Raw genomic sequence first — 17,508 nt, forward strand, 5'->3', positions numbered from 1 at the left:
TTTCACGATCTCTTGGCACAGAAGCAAGCAATGTTTCCGTTTTACAGTGAAGGAAGGAGTGCTAGGTGTCAATAACAGGATGCTGCTCTGAATTACACTTCTATTTGACCTGACCAATAATGGTGTTTCCTGCTGTGCTACATCCCGATTCTGCCTCAAAAATCTGGCACTCTAGTTGAGAGACCTCCTCTGTCAGCATGCTCTTTATGTGTCTCAGATTATTGGCCTGCAATGCAAGTCTCCCTTTCACATAATGTAGCATGCTCACATAACTTAGCATGCATGGGGTATCTGGTCAGAGGTCCTAGTCTCTCTGTCACCTGCTTTTCCAAGGACACCAGACAGTGCAGCACCTCAGCTCTCATTCCCTCTTCCTGTTGAAAATCATCCAACTTTTCTAACAGGATGTTTACTATGGGGATCACATCTCCCAAGATGGTACTTATGGCACTCAGCTCCTCTGTGGCATCCTTAAAGGACTGCAGGATTTTCACAAGCTGTCTCATGACTGACCAAGCATGATGTCCTAGGGGAGCCTGCACACCTATCTCTATTTCCTGAGACAGATCATGCAGGGATGCCACATCTTGAATGAGACAATTGTGAGGCATCTAACTCCTCCTGCTTTTCATTGATAAGTTCCCCCAACTTCACACACTGGTGGAAGTGTTCAGCTATTTTTCTACACTGCTCTAGTAAACCATGCAGGTACATATGCTCTGGGTCCCTGGACCCCAGCCCCATGGCCTCCTTCACTGCTAGGTGCAGGGTGTGAGCAAAGCATGGTACACCCTGATATCTCCCATCAGATACTGCCTTTACCATATTAGAGCCATTGTCAGTGACAAAGAATCCTGCATTTAAACTTCTGGCTCAGCTGCCATCCCTCAAGCATTTCTCTAATAGCTGCTAAAATATTGGCAGAGGTATGGGCACCATCCAGCAATTGAGTGTTCAGCAAAGCCCACCTGTGTCCTGTTGCTCCAGCCCCTGTGGAACTTCTGCCTGCCCCTTCCTCAGCTAGGTACCACCAATGTACTGTCAGAGAGAAAAAGGAATGGATGTCCAGATGTTGCTTGTGAAATGCACACTTCTCACTTGTGCCTGGACACGACTATGGCAATGTACCTATGAACTGGGGATAGCCTTTCTGCTAAAAGTGGTCCTAGACGGCACTTTACAGTTTGATGCTAAGAGTTGCAGTAAATGCCTGAGATCTACGTTGTCCATTACCTGCAAGGGCTGATAATCTAACATGATAAACTCACCAATAGTCCTAGTCACCACTTTAGATGCTGGCTGCCTCTTTCCCCATCATAGTGCCAAACACACACCACCCCATTTCCTCCATTGTGGGCTGTCGCTTCCTAGGTATAGCTGGGGACTGCTGCTGCTGGCCTGCCACTTGACTGGTAAAAGGAGTTCAAAGTTTGGAAGCAGCTTGAGGAACACTCACTCCTTTTTGACGTGTCCTCTGGCTTGCAGAAGTAGTCTCCTGACTACTGCTACCACCATCCCCTGGTGCCAATTGAAGGGGATGCTGCTTCTTCAGCTGATGCTCCATCCCAGAATTATTTAATGGCCCAGTTACCTCTCTCAACTGATCTCTTTCACGCAACAGTTACAATGCGCAAAGCATCTGTTCTCCCTCATTTGAAAATGGCTCCAGATCAGATTTCTTTCATCATCCCTTGCCAAGTTCTACATCCTTTGGGGTGGATGATGGTGGCACTGAAGTGGCGGTGGAGACAGATGGACCCTGTGAAACTAGGGCAGAGGATTCACTCATCCTCTTTTTCTGCACGGTCAACGTGGTCTCCTCTCCCTCACCAACATCAGCTCCTGCCTCTCTCTCCTCCATCAGTGAGGTGGAGGCTAACATGGTATTGACTAATTCTCCTATTACAAGGACTTCAGCTAACACTTCTCTCATCTCTGCTCCAGGAAATCCTTGAAAGGGAGATTCTTCAAACTGATTCAGAGGAAGTGAAAACTGTTTGTTATGTCCTCTGCGGCACTAATGGATTGTGCTGCTAGTACTTCAGGTTTTACCATTTGCACTTTACTTCCAAAGGCACTGGTAACCCCGAGGCTACTAGTGCCTGCTCTTTCCCTCTCCAACACAACAGAGTCTGGCAGAGACACAGATGGTTCTGGCTTATCCTCCCTACATTTCAATTTCTTATGGCTTGACATGCCTGCTTCTCCTGCTGACATTTTCCTCTAATTTGGTCAAGGATTCACAGCTTGTAAAAAACAAATAAATAAAAATAAAACAAACAAAAATCCCCTACCAACTGTGGCTTGCCACGTCCTCTAGTTCCTTTGCCTAACATAATGTGATTTGGTCAGGTGAAGTACCTGGTTACTGGGATTGAAATGTACAAAACATGTTTTAATCTATTATTTTCAATGAAGTAGATACGAGTGTGACTGACTAAAGTGATCATTCTGTAACGAACACCAACACAGAGAATGCTATACAATACTGTTTTATTTCTTTTTTATTTTGAATCAACGACTAGTACACTGCACACACACAAAAATCAAAGAATGGTGAATTAATGCTCTAATATGTGCATGAGTACGTAGTACAGTTGTGCACTAGTAAATGCACTAACAAAATGAATCCACAAAGTGGCTAGCTATACCTATGGTGACTGGCACTGCCTGGTTTCTTTGTGGATGTACTGACTGGTACACAAAAACCCAGAGAGAGCAAAAAGAGCCTATCTTTCTTGGGCACTGTGGCACAGCTAGCTAGTACACAGCATTACCACTGAACTCATTCACAGCAACAAGTTTAAAATTAAATTAAATCATTGCAGCCACAGCTTTTCCCAGGAGGGGAGAATGGGCTTGAAAACACAAACCTTCCTTCTTGGTCAATGGCAGTGACAGTGAGATGTTAAATAAAAATTAAATACCAGTGCAAATGAACACAGCATGACAGCAGTCAAAAGGATCACAAAAGAATTGAATATTTCTAATGTTGAGCAAGAGCATGTTGTTGATTCAGAATACTATGCATGCAACACAGAACTCAATTCAACAGCTAAGAGCAAGTGTCTCTTTCAGAGGAAAGATTCAAATGTATTATTTTATTTATTTATTTAAAGCTTTTCTATACTGACTTTCATGATACAGGGAACAGAAGCATAACGTTAACCATAACCAGAAGGAGCAGAAAGTTACAATAAAACAGGGGGATGTAACTGGGAGGTGATAAGCAGAGGGGGAAAGAGAAACTCAGTAACTAATTACAACTAATTACAACTAAACTAATTAAAATTGAACTAAAATTACAAATGCAGGTTTATCAAGTCTGCATATACTATAAAAATAGACAGAGCAGTGATTAGCGGATTTAGAAAAATGCTTCACTCTGATAGTTCCTTTGTCAGTCTGGTTTCCTTGACAATGGTTCCAGGTTATTCTCTGACCCCACACATGAGTCAGGCATGATGGCTGGTCACAATTGAGACTCCCTGATGACCAGCCTGTGCCTCAGACAGGCAGGCTCTATTCTTTTTTTTTTTTTTAATACTATTTTATTAGGAAACAGCCACAATACAATACAATACAACTGAACACAGTAATACACAAAAAGACCCGTGACAGTCCCCCATTTTCCAATTTTTCTAGTCTGAACGTGTGAACCCTAACCCCTCACCCCACCCCCGCCCTGTAGAGAACCTCAAAACCTCCAAATAGTATCATGTCCTAATCAAATAGTATCCCCAGCAAATTTAGCAGCGGAGATAGCATACAGCCTATTACATATAGTAGTTAGTGTTGAGGACACAATGTATACAAATGCACCTAAAACAAAACAGGAACACATAGTGAGACAAGTAAAACAAAAGGATAAGCAAAGAAGAAAATATTCAATTACCCAACTCTCAACTTATCAGATCGGAAACAGACTTTCAGATACTTAAAAGGTTTTAATGATCCAAAGACAACGACAAACCTGTTCCATAGGAAAAAAAATCAGCAGAACCAGGGGTCACGATTTGAAGCTCCAGGGAGGAAGATTCAGAACCAATGTCAGGAAGTATTTCTTCACGGAGAGGGTGGTGGACGCCTGGAATGCCCTTCCGGAGGATGTGGTGAAGACCAGAACTGTGAAGGACTTCAAAGGGGCGTGGGATAAACACTGTGGATCCATAAAGTCAAGAGACCGCCAATGAAGAGTGGGTGACTCGCCAGAATGACGGCTACTGCCTGGAGACAATACCCTTATTCAATAAACATACACATGCTTACTGTGACTCCAACATCGCTCTAAGCTTCAACAGCAAGAGGAAATGTGGAAAAATGGATTTACACTCACAAAGAGGGGAGTAGCTGGCTTGTTACGGCGGTTACTACCCCAAACCAAATAAGCCTGATGCTTCACCTTCAATGCATATACAGCATAGTTCTCTGCTTCAACGGCAGGGGAGAAGAAAAAAGGGTTCGCACTCACAAAGTGGGGAGTAGCTGGCTTGTTACGGCGGTTACTACCCCAAACCAATTGTGTCCGATACTTCACTTTCGATGCATATCCAGCATGGCTCTCTGCTTCAACAGCATGGGAGAAGACTGATACATCGCGCATTTCCAGCATAGCTCCCTGCTTCAACAGCAGGGGAGAAGAAAAACAACCAATAAGGACTGTATAACATAGTCTGGGTAAAACAAATAAGCATGGGTGTAGCTTGCTTATTGCGGCGGTTACTACCCCTACTACCCCTAACTAATCAAGCTAGATATTTCAATGGTGGGGGTGGAAGGGAAATAGAACCAAGAGCTAAGAGAAACAGATAAGTATGAGAGAAAAAAACGTGTGAAGCTTGCTGGGCAGACTGGATGGGCCGTTTGGTCTTCTTCTGCCGTCATTTCTATGTTTCTATGTTTCTATGTTTCTATATCCTGTGGTGGTCCTTTTCATACGTCTAATGGAGCAAGCTGATGGATTGTTGGTGAAAGTGTTTTATAATAGGCGGACCAAATCTCTTGGAATAGTCGTTTTTTCCTTGGTGTAAAACGTTTGAACATGGATCCATATTCCAATTGATAGAGTTCCGTCAAGACAGCGCTCCACATCTCTTTGGCTGGTGGTGCAGTGTCCAGCCATTTAAGCAAGATACATTTCTTAGCTATTAAACATGCCTTGGAGATAAACCCAATGTCATTATTTAAAAGACAAAATGAACAGGACAAAGTAATGTCCGACTGCATAACATCTGATAAATAGCGCTGTATGGAGCTCCAAAAAGCCTTAATAGTAGGACAATCCCAAAAACAGTGAATTAGAGTTTCATCTGTCTCTGGATACTTAAGCCAGGTAGCTGATTTTATAGCTCCCATACGATGAGCGTGAGCAGGCGAATAGATGATGCGATGGAATATACGTTGCTGTGGTTCACGGAGTGCAACATTATTCGTGATTGAGGTAATAGACACATAAGAGTTCTTAAGCATCAGCTCATCCAGTTCCTCTTGACAATCTCTGGACCAGAGGGGGGGGAGTAATTTCTTGTAGACTGAATATGACATATTACAATTGTAAAAGGCATACAAACAAGATAGCGAGCCTTTGCGAAGCTGAAAGCAAGCAATTAACTCTTTATATCTAGTAATATCAATGTCCCCTTATGCCTTCTTTAAAAGAGCTGCGCAATTTGCCCTTAAGTAACCATATATTAAAAAATACTGTGGACCGAAGCCAATGTAGCTTGCCACTGTTCAAAAGAGTGCACCTGACCTGTTGAGGAGTCCAACATATCTCCTAAAGGCCAGTTATGGCCTACATTAAGCTGATGATGTACAGGAAGGACAGACAAAGACCATAGAGGAACCTCTTATTGGATAGTGATGGGAGACATACGGGGATAAGCCAAGGATCCTACGTGTTACACTCCATACCTTCCTAAGCGTTTTAATTATTATAAGGGTAGATTCAACGTTTTATATTCAGAATCCGAGGCATGTAATACATAACTCGGATCTAGGGAGTACACATAGCTTTGATCATCTGTGGGTCGGTGTACTCTGAAGTACCAAACAACCAATCCCCCAGGTAACAGAGATTTGCAGCTAGAGAATATAAATGAAAAAGCTAGAATCACCTTCAAGACATTATCAATGATCCACAAGGATATTATGGGCAGTGCCCACTTAAATCTTACCTCGCAACTCCGCCTCCACACTTCAAAAAGACCTATCAGATATAATTATAAAGGCTCTTTATATGCTCCCCCAATTAAAACTTCGCTTGCTAAACGGGCACTCTCCACAGCCGGGCCCACCCTTTGGAACTCATTACCGCCTGATCTTCGACTTGAAACCTGCCATATAACCTTCAAGAAAAACCTAAAAACGTGGCTCTTCCGGCAAGCCTATCCGGAATCACAGGAACACCTCGACACCGGTCGAAGAGCAAAATAGCGCAATACATAGCCCACTACCGACCTTTTACTCTCAGGACCTTAATCTGGACAGTCCACCCACCGGCTATGAAAGATCCTCTCTTGAATCATTATTTATTTATTTAGAGTTTTTATATACCGACCTTCTCGATATACATAATCGAATCAGGTCGGTTTACATAGAACAAAACTTTCGCAAGTAAGGCGATACATTAAACAATAAAACAGAGTATTGAACTAAAGAGTACAGCATAACATTAAACAATAAACGGCGAATAGAACAATAAAACGTAAATCAATAAATATTAAATCTTATGTATAGATATATATATATAAATGTATATATATAAATAAATATATAAAATAAAAATGACTATACATTTGTCAAATATCATGAGTAAGAGGAATTATTAAATTGCAAATTATTGGTGGAAGAATTGTGCTGGTAAAGGTAAACAGGGGACAGTGGGCATTTTAAAATGGCATAACTATGAGACGAGCACGAGCTGAAGCTGAAGTAACAAGAAAGGGTCTTTCATAATAAGATAACTGTCCAGGTGAGGCGTGTTTTGGTCCTGAGGGTGTATGGGCAGTCATGGACTTTATGTTGAACTATTTTGTTCTTTGACCGGTGTCAAAGTGTTCCTGTGATTCCGGATAGGCTTGCCGGAAGAGCCACGTTTTCAGGTTTTTCTTGAAAGTTAAATGGCAGGTTTCTAGTCGAAGATCAGGCGGTAAAGAGTTCCAAAGGGTGGGCCCGGCTGTGGAGAGTGCTCGTTTAGCTAGTGAAGTCTTAATCGGGGGAGCATGTAAAGAACCTTTGTAATTATATCTAATTGGTCTTTTTGATGTGTGAAGGCGGAGTTGTGAGATAAGATTTAGGTGTGCGCTGCCCATGATATCCTTGTGGATCATTGATAAAGTCTTGAAGGTAATTCTAGCTTTTATAGGCAGCCAGTGGAGGTAGAACAGAATAGGTGTGATGTGTGCTCTTTTGTTTGTGTTGGTGAGTAACCTTGCCGCCATGTTTTGTACCATCTGTAAGGGTTTTATGGATGAGATTGGCAGACCTAGCAGAAGAGAATTACAGTAGTCTAACTTGGACAGAATTATGGACTGAACTACTAAACGGAAGTCGCTGAAGTGGAGAAGTGGTTTCAGATTTTTGAGCACTTGAAGTTTGAAGTAACATTCTTTTGTTGTGTTGTGAATGAAGGATTTAAAGTTGAATTGATTGTCAAGTCGCACCCCTAAGTCCCTGACGGAGGGTGAGTGGTTGATGGGTGGTATTGTGGATTGTGTTGTGCTTTGGGCCTTGAAGAGAGTGTGGTTTTCGTCAGGCGAGATGATGAGGATTTCTGTTTTATTTGTGTTGAGTATAAGGTTCAGGCTGGATAACAGGGAATTGATGGATAGTAAGCAGTTGTTCCAATGAGCCCAAGTTTTTTGCAGTGATTCTGTAATGGGAAGAAGTATCTGAATGTCATCAGCGAAAATATAGTGCTTTAGCTTGAGGCTGGAAAGTAGGTGGCAGAGTGGAAGCAGGTAAATGTTAAAAAGGGTAGGGGAGAGCGATGAACCTTGAGGTACTCCTCTGGTTGATTTGATAGGAGGTGATTCTGCATTGTTGATCTTGACTTTGTAGAATCTATTTTCCAGGAATGATTGAAACCAACTGTGAGCTTCCCCTTGGATTCCTATCTCTGATAGCCGCTCGAGGAGGATGGTATGGTTAACTGTGTCGAATGCGGCGGATAAGTCGAGCAGAGCGAGGAGGTATGATTGTTTTCTTTCAAGGTTGTAGAGGATGGTGTCAGATAGTGATGTTAGTAAGGCTTCTGTGTTTTGTGATTTCCTGAAACCGAACTGAAAGGGGGAGAGTATGTTGTTCTCCTCCAGATAATCTGACAGTTGCTTATTGACGAATCTTTCCATCACTCTTGAGATTAGAGGTAGGTTGGCGATGGGGCGGAAATTCGCAGGGTCTGTTGTTGACAAATTAGGTTTTTTTAGTAAAGGTTTCAGAATGGCTATTTTGAGTTGTTCTGGGACCTTTCCTTGAGTTAAGGAGCAGTGTATGATGTTTGCTAATGCTTTGGAAATGGTGTCAGGAGTAGATAATAAGAGATTGGAGGGGATGGAGTCCAATGGGTGAGATGATGGTTTAAGTTTATTGAGGATGTTTTCAATTTCCAAGGATGATGGGGTCTCGAATGATGATAGGCTGTATTTTTTGTTGTGAGTTGAGGTGCTAGGAGGTGTTGCTGTCAGATGTTGGGTGGAGATAGGCTTGAGGAGGTTGGTGATCTTGTTATCGAAAAAGATCGCTAGTTCCAAAGCTTTGTCTGCTGCTTGTTCTTCTGGGATGATAGGTGGAGAGGGTTTAGTTAGGGATGAAACAAATGAGAATAGGGCTTTGGAGTCAAAAGCGAAGTTGTGGATTTTTTTTGCAAAAAAATCTTTTTTGGCTTTGAGGATAGCTAATCTGTAAGTGTTAAGGTGGGATTTGTAGTTTAGAGTTGAGGTGGTGGATGGAGATTTGCGCCAGTTGTTTTCTTTTTTCCTAAGTTCTTGTTTAAGAGATTTTAATGTTGGAGTGTACCACGGATGTCTATTAGCTTGTGGTGGTTTCAGAGATTTGGTGATGGAAGGGCAGGATATATCTGCGACCTCATTTGTTATCATAATCCAGGAGTTGATAGCTGTTGAAGCGTCTGTGAGGTCCAGTCTGTCGAGTTCTTTGTTGAGCATTTTACTAAGACTGTCAATGGAGCAGGGTTTTCTGTAGTGAATGGTGGTAGCTGTGTGGGTAAGACGAGGCTGGTCTTTGATTTCAAGTTCCGCAGAGATAAGGTGGTGGTCTGACCATGGGACCGGGTCACATGAAGGCTTGGTGATCGAAGTTATGCCATTATTGAGAAAGATCAGGTCTAGGGTATGACCCGCTTTGTGCGTGGGATCTTTGACAATCTGATTGAAGCCAAGGTGGTTTAGTGCTGTGAGAAGGATGTCACAGTTGTGGGTAGGGCGGGCGCTGTTTACATGTAGGTTAAAGTCTCCCATCAGTATAGCTGGTTTGTCCTGTCTGAAATGTTTGGTTGTGAGTTCAATTAATGGTGAGGGGTCAGTATCTAGCGTACCAGGTGGTGAGTAGACTAGGGCTATTTGTAGATGGTCTGAGTTGAAAAAGGTAATTTCAGTGTTGTTTATTGTAGTGGATAGTTGTGGTGCGAGCCCTAGGCTCTTTTTGGAGGCTAGCAGGATCCCTCCACCTTTTTTTTTGGTTCTGGGGAATGAGTGTACGTCATAGAGGTGTGTGGGGAGCTGGTTCAATAGAACTGTGTCAGTGGGTTTCAGCCATGTTTCAGTAATGGCGCAAATGTCGGGGTTGTTATCAGTCAGGTGATCGTTGAGGAGGTGGAGTTTTTTTGTGATCGATTGTGCGTTGAACAGTGTGAGCGTAAATAGGGTTAGTCCTAGTGTTTGAGAGATGGGAGAAATCATGATTGGAATCAGTCTCTGTTGCCGGATGCCTAGAATCCTGGGTTTGTTGGTTGAGAGTTTGGGCTTGTAGGGGATTGTAGGTATAGGGATAGGGTGCATAATGAGGTGCTGGAGAGTGGAATTGAGTCCTTATGTGAGAGGTAATATACGGATTAGTTGTCCTAGAACGATGGAAGAGTGGTTGCTGGATGGAGGATGGAAGAGTGGTTGCTGGATGAGGTTTGATGAGTGGTTGCTGGATGAGTGGTTGCTGGATGGAGGATGGAAGAGTGGTTGCTGGATGGAGGATGGAAGAGTGGTTGCTGGATGGAGGATGGAAGAGTGGTTGCTGGATGGAGGATGGAAGAGTGGTTGCTGGATGAGGTTTGATGAGTGGTTGCTGGATGAGGTTTGATGAGTGGTTGCTGGATGAGGTTTGGTGGGTGGTTGCTGGATGAGGTTTGATGAGTGGTTGCTGGAAGAGTGGTTGCTGGATGGAGGATGGAAGAGTGGTTGCTGGATGAGGTTTGATGAGTGGTTGCTGGATGAGGTTTGATGAGTGGTTGCTGGAAGAGAATGGAAGAGTGGTTGCTGGGTGGTGGTGGTATGCTTGCTGATGTCGGCAATGTGGCTTGTAAGTTTGTATACAGATGCAAACTAACAAACTTTGTCTCCGAAAGATTAAGCCTGATCTAGTTGGTTTAAAATGGAAGCTTGTGGAGCTGATGAGATTTTTCCAGTGTCGTTCGGCAGGGGATAGCGGCCCTGGCTCTGGGACGCTCCAAGGGGCGCGTGCTAAGGGGCAAGCCCCTTAGGTCGCGCTCCTTCGGGCGCGCGACGCCCGGCGCGTGACGCCGGATGTAGTCGCCTCAATTTAAAGACCCGGTTGCCACCCTCTGATTGGCCTAGTGCCTTGCAGTGGGCGCGGCTGACTCACCGTGTGGGGGCCGGTGCTGGGGTCCGAGTGCGTTCTGCCGTCTGCAGTTTCCCTCGCGGTCACTTAAATTTTTGAGCAGTTTCCGGCTAATTTTTAAAAGCGTTGTCCTTTTTTCGCTCCTTCTGTGCGGCTCGCGATGTAGCGAGCGAGCTCTGGCCCCGATTGGGCCTGCCGAGCCTCTGTCGGGGCCTGCCGAGCCCCGACAGAGGCTCTTGCAGCATTAGCCCACTAGCTCATGCTTTTCCCATAGTTTTGTCTTTCAACATTGAACACTGTCACCTGTAGACCCCACCGATACATTTCAACCTTACCTACCAATTACTTGCAGTTATCTTACCATTTATTCATGTTATTTGACAAATTTTAATGTCGTCTATTTTATATTTCTTTCACATCTAATTTTTAATATTTATTGATTTACGTTCTTTTGTTCAATATGTTGATTGTTTAATGTAACGCCGCACGTTATCTGTTCAATACTCTGTTTATTGTTTAATGTAACGCCTTACCGGCGACAGTTTTGTTATCTGGAAACCGACCTGATTTGATATATATATCGAGAATGTCGGTATATAAAAACCCTAAATAAGTAAATAAATAAATAATCCATACCCTCCCTGGACTTTTGGGGACATCATTGTAGCATAAGACAACCGGGCCTTCTTTTTGTTCCATATAAAGGTCCGTATTGCTTTCTGCAAAGTGCGCTTATCTTTATCGTGAACCAGGACTGGTAACATAAGCAGCTTATACAAAAGATGGGGCGCAATTACCATCTTTAAGACTGCAATACGTCCTTGAAGGGTTAACGGGAGAGATTTCCAGCTGGCCAGTTTGGTGGTCATTTTTCCAATCGTGGGGGGAATGTTTAATCCATACCACTGTTTGGGGTCAGCATGGATAGTGATCCCCAAGTATTTAATAGTGGAGCTCGCCCATTTTACCAGGAAATCAACCCAGTCAGGTTTGAGATTCCCTAGAATGTCTAGGGCCTCAGTTTTATCTAAGTTCAATTTGAACCCCGACAAAAGCTGATAGGTGTGAAAAATATTTATAGCTGATGGGAGGGCCGTCCTAGCATTCTACAGAAGAAGCAGCATATCATCTGCAAAAAGAAGAGTAAGAAAACAATTGTTACCCACCGGAATGCCCGCTACTTCCGGTGTCGACTTCAATGCAGAAACCAAGGGCTCCACGGTCTAAATAAAAAGGAGAGGGGACAGAGGACAGCCTTGACGAGTGCCCCGTTGTAAACAAAATTCCCCTGAGAGATCCCCATTCACCAAAATCCGAGCAGTGGGATTAGTATATAGCAAAGTAAAATAGTAATATAGTCAAAACTCCTACCCACAAATCCCAACTTATGAAGCACCTGGTGCAAAAATGGCCAAGCGACCCTATCAAATGCTTTCTCCATGTCACATGTTACTAATAGGGGGTCACAAACCTTAAACAGATGACAACGCTCTAGAGCCACCAGTACCCTATGAATGTTAACAGTGGATCGCCTACCTGCCACAAAACCCACCTGGTCTAGGGACACTAGGGTGGGCATAATATGTTTCAGTCTATTTGCCAAAATTTTCGCATATAGTTTGATGTCAAGGTTTAACAATGATATTGGCCTATAGGAAGAAGGCAGTAACGGGTCTCTACCTGGTTTTGGGAGGACCACTATTGTAGCTGCCCGCATAGTAAGTGACATTTCCTGTTGGTCTGTCATCTGTTCAAATGCCCCTTGTAGGACAGGTGCAATCTCCTCAGGTAAAGCTTTATAAAGCGTAGATGTTAAACCATCCAGGCCAGGAGCCTTCTGATTCGGTAAGGCCTGAATGGCCTCTATCACCTCTTTTGTCTCAATGGGGCGTTGTAGTTGGACCAGGTGAGGAGCAGACAAACATGGCACAGATAAAGTCTGTAGAAACGCGGCAATTGCCATTTCATCCACAGGCTCCGCAGAATATAGAGTCCGGTAATATTCAGAAAATATATCTGTGATGACTGCAGTTGCAGTCTGTATGTCTCCATTGGCATTTTTTAAATTTGTTATATATTTAGACGGGTCCTATGCCTTAAGAAGATGGTCTAACATGCGCCCAGCTTTATTGCCATGGTGAAAGAAATTGAACTGTCTATGGCGCAGAGTATGAGCGGCCCTATTATGCAACAATGTATTAAGTGCCACCTGTTTCTCCCTATAGAGTGTATTGGCCTGAGAACCACCTGAGAGAAGAGTAGTCTGTTTTTTAAGAAGCTTTAATTGCTTCTCTAAGGCTAAGATGTCAGTGTCAATTTTACGTTTTTTATAAGTGGCATAGCTGATTATGTCCCCACGAAGTATACATTTTGCAGTTTCCCACAAGAGCGTAGGGTGAATGAGATGTTGGGCATTATGGGACAAACATTCCCTCCATTTTTGTTTCAAAAAAGCTGGAAATTCTGGATCTCCAGACAAAAAAAGCAGGCAGTCGCCATTGGCTGCCAGGGGCAGCTCCACCCACACTAAATGTCCCCTTTACCGGACTATGATCAGATATTACCAAGGCTTCTATAGAGAAATCCGTAAATTTGGAAAAAAGGGATTCAGATATGAGCAGGTAATCTATTCTCGTTTGAGTATCATGGGCCCTGGCAATATGAGTGTATTCTCGGACACCTGGATGAAGTGCTCTCCATAGATCCAGTAATTTAAGATGGCGACATAGATAGTTGGGTCCCTTATGTTCACTGGTCAAGTGTCCCCCCCTAGACGGTTGCCTATCAAGCTCTGGATCCATAACAAAATTAAAATCTCCTCCTATAATCATAGGGTAATCACCCAATTTGGAGAGATCTGAGAGTAAGGTAGTATAAAACCTGTGGTCATATGAGTTGGGGGCATATATAAAGGCTAGAATTAGTGGGGACCCCATTAAGGTGCCTTTAACCAAGACATAACGCCCCTGCGGATTCTTCACAGAGTCCTGCACTTGAAAGGGAGTAGTTTGGTGAATCAGAATAGCCACCCCTCTACTTTGAGGAACCCGTTGCATAATAGAGCTGAGACACCCATTTTTTCTTTAACTTCAGTATATCAATGGGGAGCATGTGGGTTTCTTGCAAAAAAATTATTTTTTGCTCGTAGTCTGGTAAGACGAGCAAAAACCTTTTCTCTTTTGATTGGTGTGCCCAGTCCCACTACATTCCATGTGACTATGTCCATCGCCAACTTAGCTATTAGAAAAGTGGAACAGCATAGGACTCACCCCGTGTCGCCTAACAAAAATCTCGTGTCCGCACCCTTCCAACTAGGCTCCAAGTCAGTTGGAATCACGCTGGAAAACATACAAAGGTATAAAGAAATACAACATTTCCACATGATTAGCACACTATAAGCAATGAAATTGAGGTTCTCTACAGGCATACCCATATCCCCATGTCCCCCCCTCCCCAGAATCATAATACAGGATCAACCCGAGACCCACTTTTAAACAGGTTTCTCCCGGTATAGAATCCTCACTTCTCAAAAACGGCGAGGTCCCTTAATGGGATGGAGAGCACTCAGATGGAACCATGTGCTTGGCTGCCCCTCCAACACTGCAAAACAGAGGAATAGTAATGACCTTTTCCCTAGCATCTGGGAACCGCTGAGAAATAATATCTGCCTTAGATACCCAGGAGAGATACAATAAAAGAAAAACCCAGTAAAAGACAAGTGAATCTATGGCTTCGCCAATGTTCATTCTAGGTCTCACAAGTATGCAGGCAGTGTTAAATGCATATTCGTTAGGCGCTGCGGATCCCAATTTTTATTATGAGAGCTTCCCATGAGTTGCCTAAAGTAGAGGCACAGAAACGGTAAAGGGAAAAACAAGTATCCTGTAAGCATATTTAACTCACTCCGGTAAACGGGCACTCTGTCAATGATTAACTGATGATGAAGGGCCGGCAAAGTCGCGAACATAAGCGCATGCTTCCAAAGCCGAATCAAAGAGCTTGACTTGACCGAGATGCGTGATCTTGAGTTTTGCCAGGAATAGAAGAGCAAAGCGAATTTGCTTATTCATGAGCTCCGAGCACGTTTCATTAAAGGCTTTAGGTTGAGAAGAAACCCTCGGTGAGAAATCTTGAAAAACCAGAGTGCGATGAGATTCATAGTGGAATTCCCGAGCCTTCCTGTAGTGCTGGAGTACCAAGGATCTGTGCGCAAAGTGCAAGAAAACGGGTGATGATCACTCTTGGCCTGCTCGATGATTCTCCCTCAGATCGCAGTCCCAAACGATGGGCCCGCTCAAGTAATCCACCGGATGGGGAGGCCAGAGACGGCACAATACGGAGGAGCCAAGCCTCCAAGACACGCGGTAAATCCGCTTCTGGCAGCTCTTTCGGGGATGCCGACAAATCTCAAATTATTCCGGCGCGACCTATTTTCGAGGTCATCTAGCTTTTGCGTGTTTCTCGAGTGCCTCTACCTTTTTCTCCAGAGCCCCAATGTCGTCTTCCACAAGGCCTACCCGACCTTCAAGGCATTCAGTGCATGTGTCAATTTCTGTAAGAGAGGCTCGAACATCGGCAATTTGTTCAGAAAGCTGATGGAGTCTCACATCCAGTGCCGATACAACCGCTTGAGAGATCTTGTCTTCCAGAGATACATCCTCTGTCATGCCGTCCGCGGCAGGGACGGACACCATTTTGTCTTCAGGAGCTTTCAGCTGTTCCTTCTCCTTCCGAATCAATCGTGTAGCCATATGGTTCACCGGGTAGTTCTGTAGCGCAAACCAGCCACTCCAACACTCACAGAGATCTCAAAGGAGCAAAAAGGATCGCGACGTGGGCAGATTATGCCGGGGGGGGCAGCCGGAGCTTGGAGGACAACAGCCTACCACATCACGTGATCTCTGCAGGCTCTATTCTCAAGAACATAACATCATAAATTGCCATGCTCAGTCAGACCAAGGGTCCATCAAGCCCAGCATCCTGTTTCCAACAGAGGCCAAACCAGGCCACAAGAACTTGGCAATTAACCAAACACCAAGAAGATCCCATGCTACTGATGCAATTAATAGCAGTGGCTATTTCCTAAGTAAACTTGATTAATAGCAGTTAATGGACTTCTCCTCCAAGAACTTATCCAAACCTTTTTTGAACCTAGCTATACTAAATGTACTAACCACATCCTCTGGCAACAAATTCCAGAGCTTTATTGTGCGTTGAGTGAAAAATAATTTTCTCCGATTAGTCTTAAATGTGCTACTTGCTAACTTCATGGAATGCCCCCTAGTCGTCCTATTATCCGAAAGTGTAAATAACAGATTCACATCTACTCGTTCAAGACCTCTCATGATCTTAAAGACCTCTATCATATCCCCCTCAGCCATCTCTTCTCCAAGCTGAACAGCCCTAACCTCTTCAGCCTTTCCTCATAAGGGAGCTGTTCCATCCCCTTTATCATTTTGGTTGCCCTTCTCTGTACCTTCTCCATCGCAACTATATCTTTTTTGAGATGCGGCGACCAGAATTGTACACAGTACTCAAGGTGCGGTCTCACCATAGAGCAATACAGAGGCATTATGACATTTTCCATTTTATTCACCATTCCCTTTCTAATAATTCCCAACGCAGTTACCGTTTTCTTGATATACTACCAGCGTTGCGTCAATGCAATGCAAAATGCCATCGGAAGGGCCGTAAGTCTGTGTCCTCCATGCATCTAAGCATTGTTCTGACAAGAACACTGGTAGCATACAACAGCAACAATATCAATCATATCTTATTTGACATTTGCAGCAGATTCTTATTAGTCATTTCCCCCACACCATATGCAAGAAATCTTTTTCACTTCGTTTCCTATAATGAAATTGGCCTTCTAAAAAAGTAATGATTATATATGTTTCCTCTGAACAATTCATCCAATTTCATTCAGATTTCTGCCAAATAGACTATCCAGTGATGCCTGCCCCACCCCCATCCCCCCAAGTTCATACTTTAAGGGCAATTTTCAAAAGGAATAATGCACATAAACCCTGGTTTAGGCTTATAAAGTTGCCTTTTGAAAATCAACCAGGTGTTGTGCAGGGAAAAATATGCACAATCCCAGTAGGTATTCCAGGAGAGGGGGAAGGGGAGTATTTACACACACACCCTTTTGATTTTCAATAGTATATGCATAAACGTAAATGCAGAAAGTTATAGCTGCTCAGGAGCAGCTATAACTTCTTGCATGTAATGTGTATACACATACTAGTACAACTGGGAATTTTCAAAGAAGATTTATGTGTATGAATCTACTTTGAAAAATTCTGGCTAAAGTCCAAGGGTACTTTGTATTCATAGACTTTAGCCCTATGTAGGCTGTTAAAAATTATCCTCCTGTAAAGAAGTGCATAGAAATGTACAATATCTTAAAAGGACTAGCTCTAGTTATCTAGCCAGTTCACCTTAAGGAACAACCCAGAGGGAAGCAAAGACAAAGGGTAGCTCCCTGGGGAGGAAAAGAAAAGCCAAGGCCCAGAAGCAAGAAGAGAAGTCTAGGATGAGAAGAAGAAAGATCAGATGCAGCTGTAATAGGTTTCTCTGAGCCAAGCCCTAACCTTATGACAGAGTGTGATGATTCACTGTGGTTTGCTTTAGTCCCTGTGCTTCAAAGAGAGGAAATTTTCTAAATTTTCTCCAATAGGAGCCTTTGGGACAATT

The 17,508-nt window shown here is 43.5% G+C and overlaps 1 protein-coding gene and 1 long non-coding RNA gene across 17 annotated transcripts in view; one reads left to right on the forward strand and one right to left on the reverse strand.

The window, feature by feature from the left end:
* ZNF618 (zinc finger protein 618) overlaps positions 1–17,508 on the reverse strand; it is a 638,793-nt gene that overhangs the window by 534,599 nt on the left and 86,686 nt on the right. Inside the window, exons 2-3 of one of the 16 annotated variants that reach the window (XM_029611887.1) lie at positions 14,082–14,150; positions 11,979–12,035 (exon numbers count right to left, since the gene is read on the reverse strand). The exons of the other annotated variants lie outside the window; for them this stretch is intronic. The gene's annotated coding sequence lies outside the window, so the exon portion shown is untranslated. The remainder of the gene's footprint in view (positions 1–11,978; positions 12,036–14,081; positions 14,151–17,508) is intronic. 16 annotated transcript variants of the gene reach the window in all.
* LOC115096787 overlaps positions 1–17,508 on the forward strand; it is a 90,841-nt gene that overhangs the window by 22,561 nt on the left and 50,772 nt on the right. The window lies entirely within an intron of this gene.

This window comes from Rhinatrema bivittatum, chromosome 8 (genome assembly GCF_901001135.1).
Source record: "Rhinatrema bivittatum chromosome 8, aRhiBiv1.1, whole genome shotgun sequence".
Taxonomy (NCBI): domain Eukaryota; kingdom Metazoa; phylum Chordata; class Amphibia; order Gymnophiona; family Rhinatrematidae; genus Rhinatrema; species Rhinatrema bivittatum.